This window comes from Eleutherodactylus coqui, chromosome 13 (assembly GCF_035609145.1).
Source record: "Eleutherodactylus coqui strain aEleCoq1 chromosome 13, aEleCoq1.hap1, whole genome shotgun sequence".
NCBI lineage: Eukaryota > Metazoa > Chordata > Amphibia > Anura > Eleutherodactylidae > Eleutherodactylus > Eleutherodactylus coqui.
The window spans coordinates 104,524,336-104,536,725 of NC_089849.1; the positions used below are offsets into that span (position 1 = coordinate 104,524,336).

At 43.5% G+C, this 12,390-nt stretch overlaps 1 pseudogene; it reads left to right on the forward strand.

The window, feature by feature from the left end:
• Window positions 1–12,390, forward strand: part of LOC136588042 (ABC-type organic anion transporter ABCA8-like) — a 145,223-nt pseudogene that overhangs the window by 76,406 nt on the left and 56,427 nt on the right.

Genomic DNA, 12,390 nt, shown 5'->3' on the forward strand with positions numbered 1-12,390 from the left:
CGCTCATCTCTAATACTCAGCCAAAACTTCACCAGTCAACATAGAGCAAAATCCAAAGCTGCCTGCCAGTCCTCAGGGTATAGAATGAAAAGAAATTACACTATTACTTCTCAGTAATTCAGGTGCTTCCCTTTTCTTCCAGGATCCATAATGTCAGAAAAACGTATAAAGGCGAAGACCAGGCGGTTGAGGCGCTGAGAGGTGAGCCATCACTCATAGTGTACAATGACCACACAGCTCCGAGATGTAAAGGAGCCAAGTACCCATCTCTTCTGATATAATGGAATACAACCGCCTCTGCTTTACTACTTCTGGACAAGTCTCGGCTACATCACCGCTTCATATGGCCTCCGAATTTGGTCCGTGTTCTTTCTCTGTATTTCATGCGTTTTTTACATCCGCAAAAAGAAAAAAATTGATACAATCCCCATTCTTTTTTTCTGCATCTTTTTAAAAAATGGATCCATGTGCTTCCTGTTTTTGTCTCTCCCAATTGACTTGAATGGGCAAGTCTTGTCTGTAAAACGTATCAAAATAGTGCATGCAATGAGTCATTTCATGCAGTCTTTGCCTGTGGGGAAGTAGTGTGTATTGCACTATAGAATAATATGGGTCCGTATGCTGTCCTTTTTTTTTAACGTACTACGTATGGATGAAGAAAACACAAGTGTGCTAGAGGCCGAAGGGCTGCCATAGCCCCGAAATGCGTCTACTTTTGCAGGCTAATCTTCTGATGTCTTGTGCATCTCGAAGACGGTCGCGCCTATTCTAAGTTTTTTCCTTATTGACCAACAGAATCATATATACATCGTCCTTGAAATTTGAGATGTGATTTGGGTTGGCTGCATCTGTTCAAAAAATCTTAACCCCATTGGGGAAACCGAAATAATATATATATATATATATATATATATATATATGTCATTTTGATGGGAAAACCTGCCAATTTCTTCCTGGGAGTTGCTCCACCCGTCCATTTTCACTGCTTCTCTGGAGGGCTAAGGGGCAGTATAAAAAGATACAAGTGTCCGAGAGCTCATAAAGAAATGTATTTTATACTTTCGATTTTGCGAAGTATCTAGCTGCCATGATGATAAAACTAGTCAGACACCATCACAATTTGTTATGGGGCTTATGATGACTTTAGCCAGCCATATTAGACACATCATCAGGGAGAAGGCAACAAGAGGCCTCCAGCTCTTCATGCCAATTCTTACATCTGGGTCTTTTCTTATTTTCTCCTAGGTCTTGATTTCGACATCTACGAGGGACAGATCACTGCTTTGCTGGGGCACAGTGGGGCAGGAAAGACGACGTTGATGAATATCTTAAGCGGAGTGTGCAGTGCGACATCTGGTAAGACATTAGTTATAAGGATGACGCCTTGGGGCCTGAAGATGTCGCCAGGTAGAGATTACAGTCAACTTGTAAGAGGGTCAGTTCTGTGTGTGGCACTTGACTCTTATTGGAGGGCACCATTCAAGGATAGTTCAGGAAAAAGGCAATAAATAAATTTAAAAAAAATACTCCACAGGAGGTGCAAGGCTTAATGATTACAGGTACAACAGGTACAAAGTTGCAGAGTCTCATGACATCTCATGTGAAAAAAAAATCTTGGCTGGGCACTTTGGGTTCCACTCTAACAGTCTATAGTAACAAAAGCAGTATCCTAAGGGCTTTTCTTACTCTATAGTAATAGTTTAACTTTCCAGGTAGCAGTCCAAAGCTATTCCAGTTTTCTAGGGACACTTCCAGTAAAGCCATGTCAGGTCAAGACAACAGGATGGCGGATTACAACTCAACATGATCTCATGATTAATAGCACTACTATGGTGCTATGGCCGGAACAAACTCCACTTGCCACAGACCAGGCAGGCTGATGTTTGCAAATTCCAGTCAGTTTCATGCAGCCGTCACAGCCACAACTGCCACTTTCTGTCCATTGCTAAGTACATCACACCTCAACATAGGCACGTATACTGTAGTAGCCTCAATTATAATTTCTGACTCCCCTAGATGAAGCCAATGCAGCGCCACATTCAAAAATCCACACTCATGACCAGAGAATACTGTGATTCCAATGCCCACCATGCATAATTAACATAGCCAGAAGTGAACTAATGAAATACACGACATCTGCAAAAAAAGTAGTTACAGCACACAATGCAACAAAACATAACATAATTACAAGTCGCCTTCACTAGAACAATTGCAGTCAGTCTAGTGTATGTAACAGTACTCAGTTTAGACACATATATAGAAGGCATTGCAATTCATGGTTGTAGGCGGTTTATTGGTAAGTGAAGTTCCCTATTAGTTACCCAAATATTTGCAGCAAAGGGTGAGTATAAAGGGTATTTCCACTGACAAAACTGATACCCATAAATGTGAGCAAATAGTTGACGATACAATACTGTTTGTAGGTCCTTGATGGCTCAGTTACATGAAAATGCCCATTCAGTATGATAATATATCAATCTACGTAGTTGTCTCTAGAAGGTCGCATTCATTATTTAAATAAACGCAGAAAACGAGAAGCCTTTTTTAGAGTCTGTCCTACTCATGTGACTGGTGAGATAATGACTAAGACCCCATTTACACTGGCGGATGATCACTCAAAAGTTGCTCAAACGACAGTTTGAGTGACAGTTTTGAGCGATCATCTTTGCATACCTTATAGTAGCTAGGTAGCTACTATACAGTTATGCAGACGGCGTGGGACAAATAATAGAACAAAACAGCTGTGTTGTATAAGCAAACAGCTGTATTATTCTGCACACTTACAGCTGGTGCCCCACTGTGAATTCACAGCAGGACACAGGCACAGAGAATCTTATCAGCGCAGCCGGCTGTGATAACAGCTGATCGCTCAATTCAAGAAAAATTGAAGTGAGCAAGGAACGACTTGTGCACAAAAACTGCACAATGTCATTGCATTTAGATGCAACGAGAATCGCTCAAAAGACAGCTTTGAGTGATTTTTGAGCGATTCTTGTTGTGTCTAAATGAGCCACAAGATATTGACTGGTTAGATAACAACTGGTAAAATGGTGGCTTGTGGGGCAGAAAATCTTAAGGTAGGGCTTGTATGATTTCTTTTCTTGCTTCATTCACATTTGCTACCCATTAATTTTCCTAGGGTCAGCCTTTATCTATAATTACGGCCTCTCGAACATGAGTCACCTGGAGAAGATACACAAGAGCATCGGATTCTGTCCACAGTTTGATGTCAAATTTGATCCCTTGACTGTGAAAGAAAACTTGAAGGTGTTTGCTAAAATTATAGGGACCCCTTCTGGCTCGGTGGATCAGGAGGTAAGAAATGTGGTTTGGAAAACGCTGTCACATGTCAATACCAAGAAAAAAGAAATTGAGCTAGGAAGCTGAAACTGCCCCACTATTCTACATATTCCCCCAGGATGTCAATGCACTTGTGACATCTCTCTTGCAGCTTTTTAAGTTCCTGCAAATAGAATTCTTTGGACTGCCGGTCAAACCACTCATTTGCAGCATTAGTTGCTTCCAAATCACTCCCAAACCGTCCCTTTAGGTGTTTTTTGAGATTGGCGAACAGATAGTAGTCAGATGGAGCCAGGTGGGGAGAATAGGGTGGATGGGGCATCAGTTGAAAGCCTAAGGGTTCCTTTTCTTGTTACAGCTGATAATATAAGCCTAAATGGAAAATTTACCCTCACCCTAAGCCACCACAGCCAGCAAGAAATAATGTGCAATGTGCTGCTAGGACCTTCGTCTCTTCACCCTATCGGCAACTAGGGGTTTGAGAGGGGCGTTCCTCCTATCAAACCCCTAGCTTCCGGTGGCATCAAGATACACTAATACCCCTGCAGTGTGTGGTGGGGCATTGTCATGCAACAGGATGACACCCTTGCAGAGCTTTCGTCGATATTTTCCCTTAATATTTTGCCTCAGCTTTGTCAATATCGCACAGTAATATGTTGCATTGATGATTGAACTCTTTGGGAGGTACTCCACAAGCAGATCTCCCTTCTTATCCCAAAAAATGGTTGCCATTTGCTCCTGTGGTGACCATTGCCCATGGAATTGCTTTGGCCTGGAGGAAGCACTGTGCCTCCATTCCTTAGACGTCTCCTCTTCTGTTTGGTTGCCAAAAGTTTTGGGATCCGCTTGCCTGTAAGCTTTCTCATTCCTCAGTCGTTATGGATAATGGCACCAACTCTCTCCCGTGATATGTAGCAATACTTTTTGCTGACATTCGGTGGCCCTCCATAATCATAGAATAGTAGAGTTGGAAGGGACCTCCAAGGTCATCAGGTCCAACCCCCTGCTCAGTGCAGGATTCACTAAATCATCCCAGACAGATGTCTGTACAGCCTTTATTTAAAACCTCCCATTGAAGGAAAACTCCCCACCTCCCGGGGTAACCTGTTCCACTCATTGTTCATCCTACTGTCTAATATCTAATCTGTGTCTCCTCCCTTTCAGTTTCATCCCATTGCTTCTAGTCTTTCTTTTGTGCAGATGAGAATAGGGCTGATCCCTCTGCACTATGACAACCCTTCCGATATTTGTAGACAGCTATTACGTCTCCTCTCAGCCTTCTTTTTTGCAAGCTAAACATTCCCAGATGCTTTAACCGTTCCTCATAGGACATGATTTGCAGACCGCTCAACATCCTAGTAACTCTTCTCTGAACTTGCTCCAGTGTGTCTATGTCTTTTTTAAAGTGGGTTGCCCAGAACTGGATACAGTATTCCAGATGAGGTCTGGAATGAGCCATCATGTCATGGATGGCTTTCACACTTGCAGGCAAGGAGACAGACCTTCCACTGGGTTTCTCACTTTCAACACTGAAATGGCCAGTTTTAAAAATTTTCAAGCCAACATTTAACTGTTGCATATGAAGGGCCGCCGTCACCCAAAGTTTGTGACATTTCATCATGGATCTGCTTTGCACCTTTTCCTTGAAGAAACAGGAACTTGATTATGGTCCTATGTTCTTCCACACTGAACATCTTTGGAGATGCCGCCATGTTCACTTTGGACCAGAAAAAAACCGATAAGTTAAAATCATAGGTAGCTGATTTTTTCGTCATTAAATATAGACAAATAGACAAGTACAACCTGCAATTTTGAGCTTCCTAGTTCAATTTTTCTGGGTAAGTCTCAATACTTATCAGCACCCCTTTGTATGAGTACTAGGGGGATGTAGATGAAGAACTGTTTGTGTTGGCACCTTCTAAGGCAACTATTCATTATCTGGTTCATATTCCAGGTCCAGAAGGTAATTTCTGATCTGCAGTTGACAGATGTTGAGAATGTTGAGGCATCCGAACTGAGCGGAGGACAGAAGAGGAAGCTGAGTCTTGGAATCGCAATCCTTGGAGACCCCCAGGTAAAAGATTATTGTATTATCCTTTATTAGGATTTTATTGGCAAACAGAATCCAATAATGCTGCATCCGCCTCATTAAAACATAACTTTTATTGATGATATTAAACTATTAACAGAATAAAACAAAAAGGGTAAAAACCCAAGGTGATTGTCCACTTAGTGTATAGTATCATTAGGCAAAACCCCAATGTGTAACCAACCACATCCCTTGTCTCTGTTATCCCTTAGCTCTGTTAGAGCATCACCACTAAAGGCCCAATTACACGTAACGATTATCACTCAAAATTCGTTCAAACGACCGAAAATAAGCAATAATTGTTACATGTAAATGCGGGCATTGAGCGCTTTTCTTTTGAATGTTGATTTTAAGGTGAACTTAAAATCCATCCTTCAGCTACTGGAGAAAAGCAAACACATTTATCTCTCAGTAGACCGCAGGCTGTTATCTCTGTGGAGAGCCAGCAGATAACATTGCAACCTGTCGGCAGCTGCGATGAGAACAATCCCACGCTGGGCTCTGCAAACAGCTCCTGGAGGCCCTTTTACATGCAAATGAAGATGATAAAGTGTTAATAGCCATTAATACTTTATGCAAAAAGATTGCTAAATCTTTCAGTCGTTTGAAAGATTATCTTTGCGTGTAAAAGGGTCTTAAGAAAGACATGATTAACAATCAATTGAAATGACATACTGGATATTACTCTAAATGTCTGTTGCATCCTGACCAGATGTGCAGCATACAGAAACAAAAGAATAAGCAGAACTGTGTGTAACACAACCAAAAAAACACGACTGTGTAAAATACTAAATGAGGGCGCCTACCCACTGGCGATTTTTTTTCCTTTGCGTTTTGCGTTTTTTCTGAAGAGCAATTAGTATAGAATGTGTTCTTGTCCATTTGCGTTTTTTTTTTCGGTCCGTTGCAATTTTTCACATAGGAACTGTCAGTTGCATATGTGTCCTTTTTTTTCTCTTAATGCACCCATGAATGTCAATGGAAATTAACGGAAAAGGCGCGAAAAATGCTGCGTTTTTCACGCACGAAAATCGGCAACGCCAGTGGGTAGGCGCACTGAAACTAAAGAAAACCTTTCCCTGAAAACCTCTACCCCAGGAGAGACCCCTGCCTAGTCAACAGGCCGACCGCTCTGATAAGTGCAGGCCCACACACGTACTTTGGCCACTAACAAATCCCTACCAGGGAGCCCTGAACACAACAATGAACAGTACAAGCTAACAAACTGTGGTACTTAGCTGGTGTAGTAGTCTGTAGTAAGGAAATGGAGCTCCAGAGACCGGCAATGCCCCTCACCATCAATCGAGGATCAAACTGAATTGACCCACACTGACGTCAATTCTGAGTTAGACTAAATGGGGCAGGGTAACTAGAGACAGATGAGAACTGACATCACTCACCCAACACCACGCCCCTCAGCCCCAGGAAAGACAGAGATACTGCTAAAACCTGGTCCGGCTTGAAAGCAAGGTGAAGATTTCAGAACCGCTGCAACAATGTCAATGGAGAGCATTAACCAATTACAGTTTATGGCCCCAATGTGCCCACATGTCAGTACTGGATATCATCTATGGCATATCTGGTGCCCACCAACATGGGGAATGGATAACGCTGACAGGGGCTCATAATATCAGAGGCATTTTGCATCAGTGCAGTCTGGTTGGTAAAGAACAATGGTCATTTTATTGACGCATTTTATATACAACGTGTTTCTGGCGTTCATGGCCCCTTCCCCAAGGAGCAGTGGAGAGTAAAGACATATTTGACAGCTAAAACCACAATATTTAAAATAGAATTTGGCACCAATGATCAGGACTGACTAATGATGTACCCAATGGTGGAATCTCTACTATGATGCATAAAATACATGAAAATAAGGTTACTAGAGATGAGCGAGCACCCAAATGCTCAGGTCCTCGTTATTCGAGTCGAGCTTGTCGTAAAATTTGAGAGCTCTATTTGAGTAACGAACCCCATTGACTGTAATGGGAGACTCGAGCATTTTTGTATGGGACCCGCCGGTTGCCGAGCTTTTTTTTTTTGTTCTTTCTCTCTCTCCTCCATGAAGCCAGCAACAAACTACCGTTGACGTGCGCAGCGTCGCAGCGGAGAGGGGTCAAAATTGACACGTTGCAGTGGGGAGGGGTCAAAACTGGGGCGGGGTCGAACACGGCATGATGCTCGCTCGACTAGCGAGCACCATCGAGTATGCTAATACTCGAACGAGCATCAAGCTCGGAAGAGTACGTTCGCTCAACTCTAAAGGTTACCTATGTACAAAGAGCAGTGCATAAGTATATAAAACATTCAGCTACATCAATCTGTTTCAGATGAAAAGAACAGCTTTTAAAAATTGCTGCTTCTGTTTGTTTTTTTACTGTTATGGTGGTTGGTCATGGTTGATGGCATCCCTTAGCTCCGCCTTCTGTTGGTCACAGCCAATACTGTGTCCTCAGTGTCATCTGTGGCAGTTGTCCGTTTCTAATCTGTTTATTTGAAGCACCCTCTCCCACTTGTAAATGTCTGAGCAATTAGTCTCATCTGACCTGTGCTTGTGCTACTCAGCTTTCCCATCTCCTCCATTCTATTTCTCCACTCCATTCCTGGCCTCTACTTGTTTGTACACCATGTTATATCTGTCCTGACCCTTGGCTTGTTATATTGTTACCCAAGAATTCTGCCTGTTCTGATCTCAGCTCTGTTTCCTGACTATGTCTCTGCCTACTCGTTCTGTACCGCACTACGGCTACCATGACTAGTTTGGGTTAACTGCCACAACACCAAAACAACTTCTGGGGTACTGGCATGGAATCCCTATAGCAAAGACCAGATCTAAATAGGTGGTTTTAAAGAGTGAATACCAAGGGACCCCGGATGCTACCCCCAGAAACAGCTACAAGCAAATTTGGTTCATGGCATGGTGGGTCCATCCCGGCTGTCCTGACAATTACTAAATCACAAACCTCTCAGAATTCTGCTGACGGAAAAAAATGTACACGCGTCGGGTGCCGTTGGTTTTCTCAGCAGCTTATGATATTTATGTATTTATAGGGGATAATAGTTATATAAAATAATGATTATTGTTTGTTTGAGCAATGGCATTTCAGTATAAATGTATGATCCTTGAATTCATATTTGAGATTGAAACGTTTGTAAGTGGTTTAAATTTTGGTATCTATCAGATTGTTATATATATATATATATATATATATATATATATATATATATATATAGTAGTGCAGTACACAGAAGGGCCTGTAGAGGGCTGCAGACAGGACTTCTGATGCGAGGGTTAACACAAAGGGGTGGAGCAGGAACTAGAAAAGGGCCAGTTCCTGCCAGAATCAGAGAGAGAGGACCAGTGCAGCAGAGGGAGGTGCTGCAGGCTGGTGGCCTAGCGAAGGCCAGAGTCGGACAGGGATGACGCCCCTGGGCTCACACCCAAGTTGGGGGGTGCCTATTTGAATTGTATATATTGACGTCGTGTGATGTGCTGTTGAATAAAGGCTGGCAGGAGCCAAACAAAGAAATACACATCTCCTGAGCCGTATTTACATGTGTGGTGCGCCATTTCACGTATGAGAAGTCAGCGATCCCGAGGGTAGTGCAGCCCGCTTGCTACTAATTATATATATAAATATAAATATGGGGGGTTATCTGCTTTGTTGTGTCTTGTGTGTCTGTGCATGTATTTTCTGTTTGTATTCTATCATATGGATTTTTAATATCTATATATATAAAATTGAATGTATGTCTGTCTGCGTGCGTGTCTGCGTGTCTGTTTGTCCTTTATGCGCTACTACACCATTCATCCGATCGCCATGAAACTTTGGGAAGTTGTTAAGTACACTCCTGGGAAGATTATAGGCATAGTACAAATATCCTACGATAAATGGCGCGCGAGCGTCGTCGAAAGTTACGCCCCCCCCCCACGTAGATCGAATAAGTAAGCCACCTGCTATTGTGATGTCATCACTGATGTCATCAACATCGGACGCCCTTGAACATGCCCCAACATGTTCTATAAAGCTGCATTGTGATGTCATTAAGGCTCTATTATGACACGTACAGCTTGGAACCACTAGAGCACGCCAGCCAATTACCATTGGAGTTGGAAGTGGGTAAACAAGTACTAGGATATCTTCCTAAGAAGCCACAGCAGCCGGATAAATTGTATGTTCCACCCAACGGCTATTTTATTCAGCCCGCAAGGGGGAAGCAGCGGCCTACAAAATCTAATTCTCTCATTTCCTGATGTCATAGATAGATAGATAGATAGATAGATAGATAGATAGATAGATAGATAGATAGATAGATAGATAGACTGTATGCAATAACCCTGATAGATAGATAGATAGATAGATAGATAGATAGATAGATAGATAGATAGATAGATAGACTGTATGCAATGACACGTACAGCTTGAAAGCATAAATACTAGAGCACGCCAGCCATTTACAGTCAGTCTCCATTGGAGTTGGAAGTGGGCAAACATGTACTTGGCCAGTGATGGCGAACCTTTTAGGGACCGAGTGCCCAAACTACAACCCAAAACCCACTTATGTATCGCAAAGTGCCAACACGTTAGGGGGCGGGGCTTATCACAACGTATGATTTTACCCCCGTCGTTCTAAAAAGGACAAGGCTGTTTCAGAATAGACCGGGTGCAGATTCTGACTGCTTTTTGGACGCGGAAATACTGCAGAATGTCCTCAGCGGAGATTTCTGTGGAAAATTCTGCAGCATTTCCGCATCTAAAAAGCAGTCAAAATCTGCACCCGGTCTATTCTGAAAGAGCCCTGCCCATTTCTGCCACATGTACACATACCCCAGCGGTAATAGTGACACCTTCACCCCAGCGATAATAGTGACATTCCACAGCAGTAATAATAGTGACACTCCCCCCATTAGTAATAAGAGTGACATACCCCAGCTGTCCCCCAGCAGTAATAATGCCCGCTCCCCCCCCCCAGCGGTTCCCCCAGCAGTCATAATACCCCCTCCCCAGTGGTCCACCAGCAGTCACAATGCCACCCTCAGCTGTCCGCCAGCAATAATAATGCCCCCCTCCCCCCAAGTGGTTCCCCCAGCAGTCATAATGGCTCCCCCCCAGCGGTTCTCCTGGCAGTCATCATGCCCCCCTTCACCCACAGAGATTTTCTTGGCAGTCACCATGCCCCCCTCCCCCCAACGATTCTCCCAGCAGTCATGCCTCCGCTCCCCCGCCAGCGATTCTCCCAGCAGTCAGAATGTCTCCCATCCCCCCCCCAGCGATTCTCCCAGCAGTCAGAATGTCTCCCATCCCCCCCCAGCGATTCTCCCAGCAGTCAGAATGTCTCCGATCCCCCCCCAGCGATTCTCCCAGCAGTCAGAATGTCTCCCATCCCCCCCCAGCGATTCTCCCAGCAGTCAGAATGTCTCCCATCCCCCCCAGCGATTATCCCAGCAGTAAGAATGTCTCCCCCCCCCCCAGCGATTCTCACACAACGGCTATTTTATTCAGCCTGGAAGGGGGAAGCAGCGGCCTACAAAACCTCAGTGGTCGCTGCTGCCGTCATCTAGATATATAAAAACGAAGTATGTATGTATGTCTGTCTTCGCAGCAACGCGCGACGGGTACGCTAGTGTATTAATAAAGTATGGCTTTTTGTTATTGTTACTGATGACCAGTGAGTTTTCTGTGTGTGCATATTGTAGAATATAGAAAAAAAAGGCGGCGCAACCCAGATGACAGAATATAGGGCTAGATCCTCTACACAAATATCAAGAAAGAAGGTCTTTTTTTGGAGGGTGGAGGGCGTTCTTTGTATAACAGGTGCAGCCAACTCTATTGCTGTAACGTCTCTAAAGGAGAGCATCAAGAAGGTAATAGGCAAATAAGGAAGGTGCAATACCTCTGCAGTGTCACCTATTGGAGGGATGTTACCTCTCCCATCACAGACATCACAGACCTCTCACTAGCCAAGCCAGGATCCTACTGCACACTGCTGAGGGGCAAAAGTCCTGAAACAGCTGTCTGTGTATGGATCCTGGCTTGGTTTTAAATTCCATTGCTCTACACAGCTTTATAAAGGGTCAAGCATTGACTTGAAGTAATGCTGCTATCCATTAAGTGGCGCTGCAGAGGTATTCTGCCATCCTCCTTATTTTCTAAGGGAAAAATGCCAGTAATCCAGTTACAGTCCCTGGCTTGTGCCCCCCAAAAATACTGAAGAAGAGGCTGTTTTAGCTTCGAAACTCGTATATATGTGCTGATTTTAAAATGAAGAGGTCCAGAAATAACTCTGCTCAACACTGAAGTTGTTACTGACTTAAAATGGTCCTAATCTGTAGTATGTAGTAGGTGTGTTGAACACGAATATAACCATGAAAATTTTTTATTAGCTCTCGTTTTGAAGATATGTCATATAGTTCGTTTTCTGTGTTTCACTGCGTAAATTTATCCAGTAGGACTGGAACAACATCCTTACAGTTACAGTAACCTAAAGCAGCTACTGAACTCCATTGAGTCTAACAAGTACAGCTGGCACATCTGTGGTGATTTGAAGGCAGTTGCCCTTTTAATGGGACTCCAGCAGAGATATACAAATTACATGTGTTTCTTATGTGAGTGGGATAGCCAAGCAAGGGAATTGCACTACTTGTGGAAGGAATGGACTCGCAGACAAAATGTAGCAGTTGGAGAGAAGAATATCCAGCACCCAGCTCTGGTCGAGGTTCACAAAATCCCGCTACCACTCCATCATATCAAAATAGGTTTGATGAAGAACTTTGTGAAAGCCATGGACCGGACTCAGCGAGGCAAAGATTAAAAAGGGAGTTTTTGTGGGTCCTCAGATTGGAGAGCTCTTCAAAGATGACCAGTTCAACAACTTGCTGCAGGGTGATGTGAAACAAGCATGGAATGCTTTTCACATAGTTTCTACAATTTTTTTCAGGAATGTTAGGGCAGAAAACTACAAGGAACCACAAGACATGCCAGTATCAGAAACTTGGCTGAA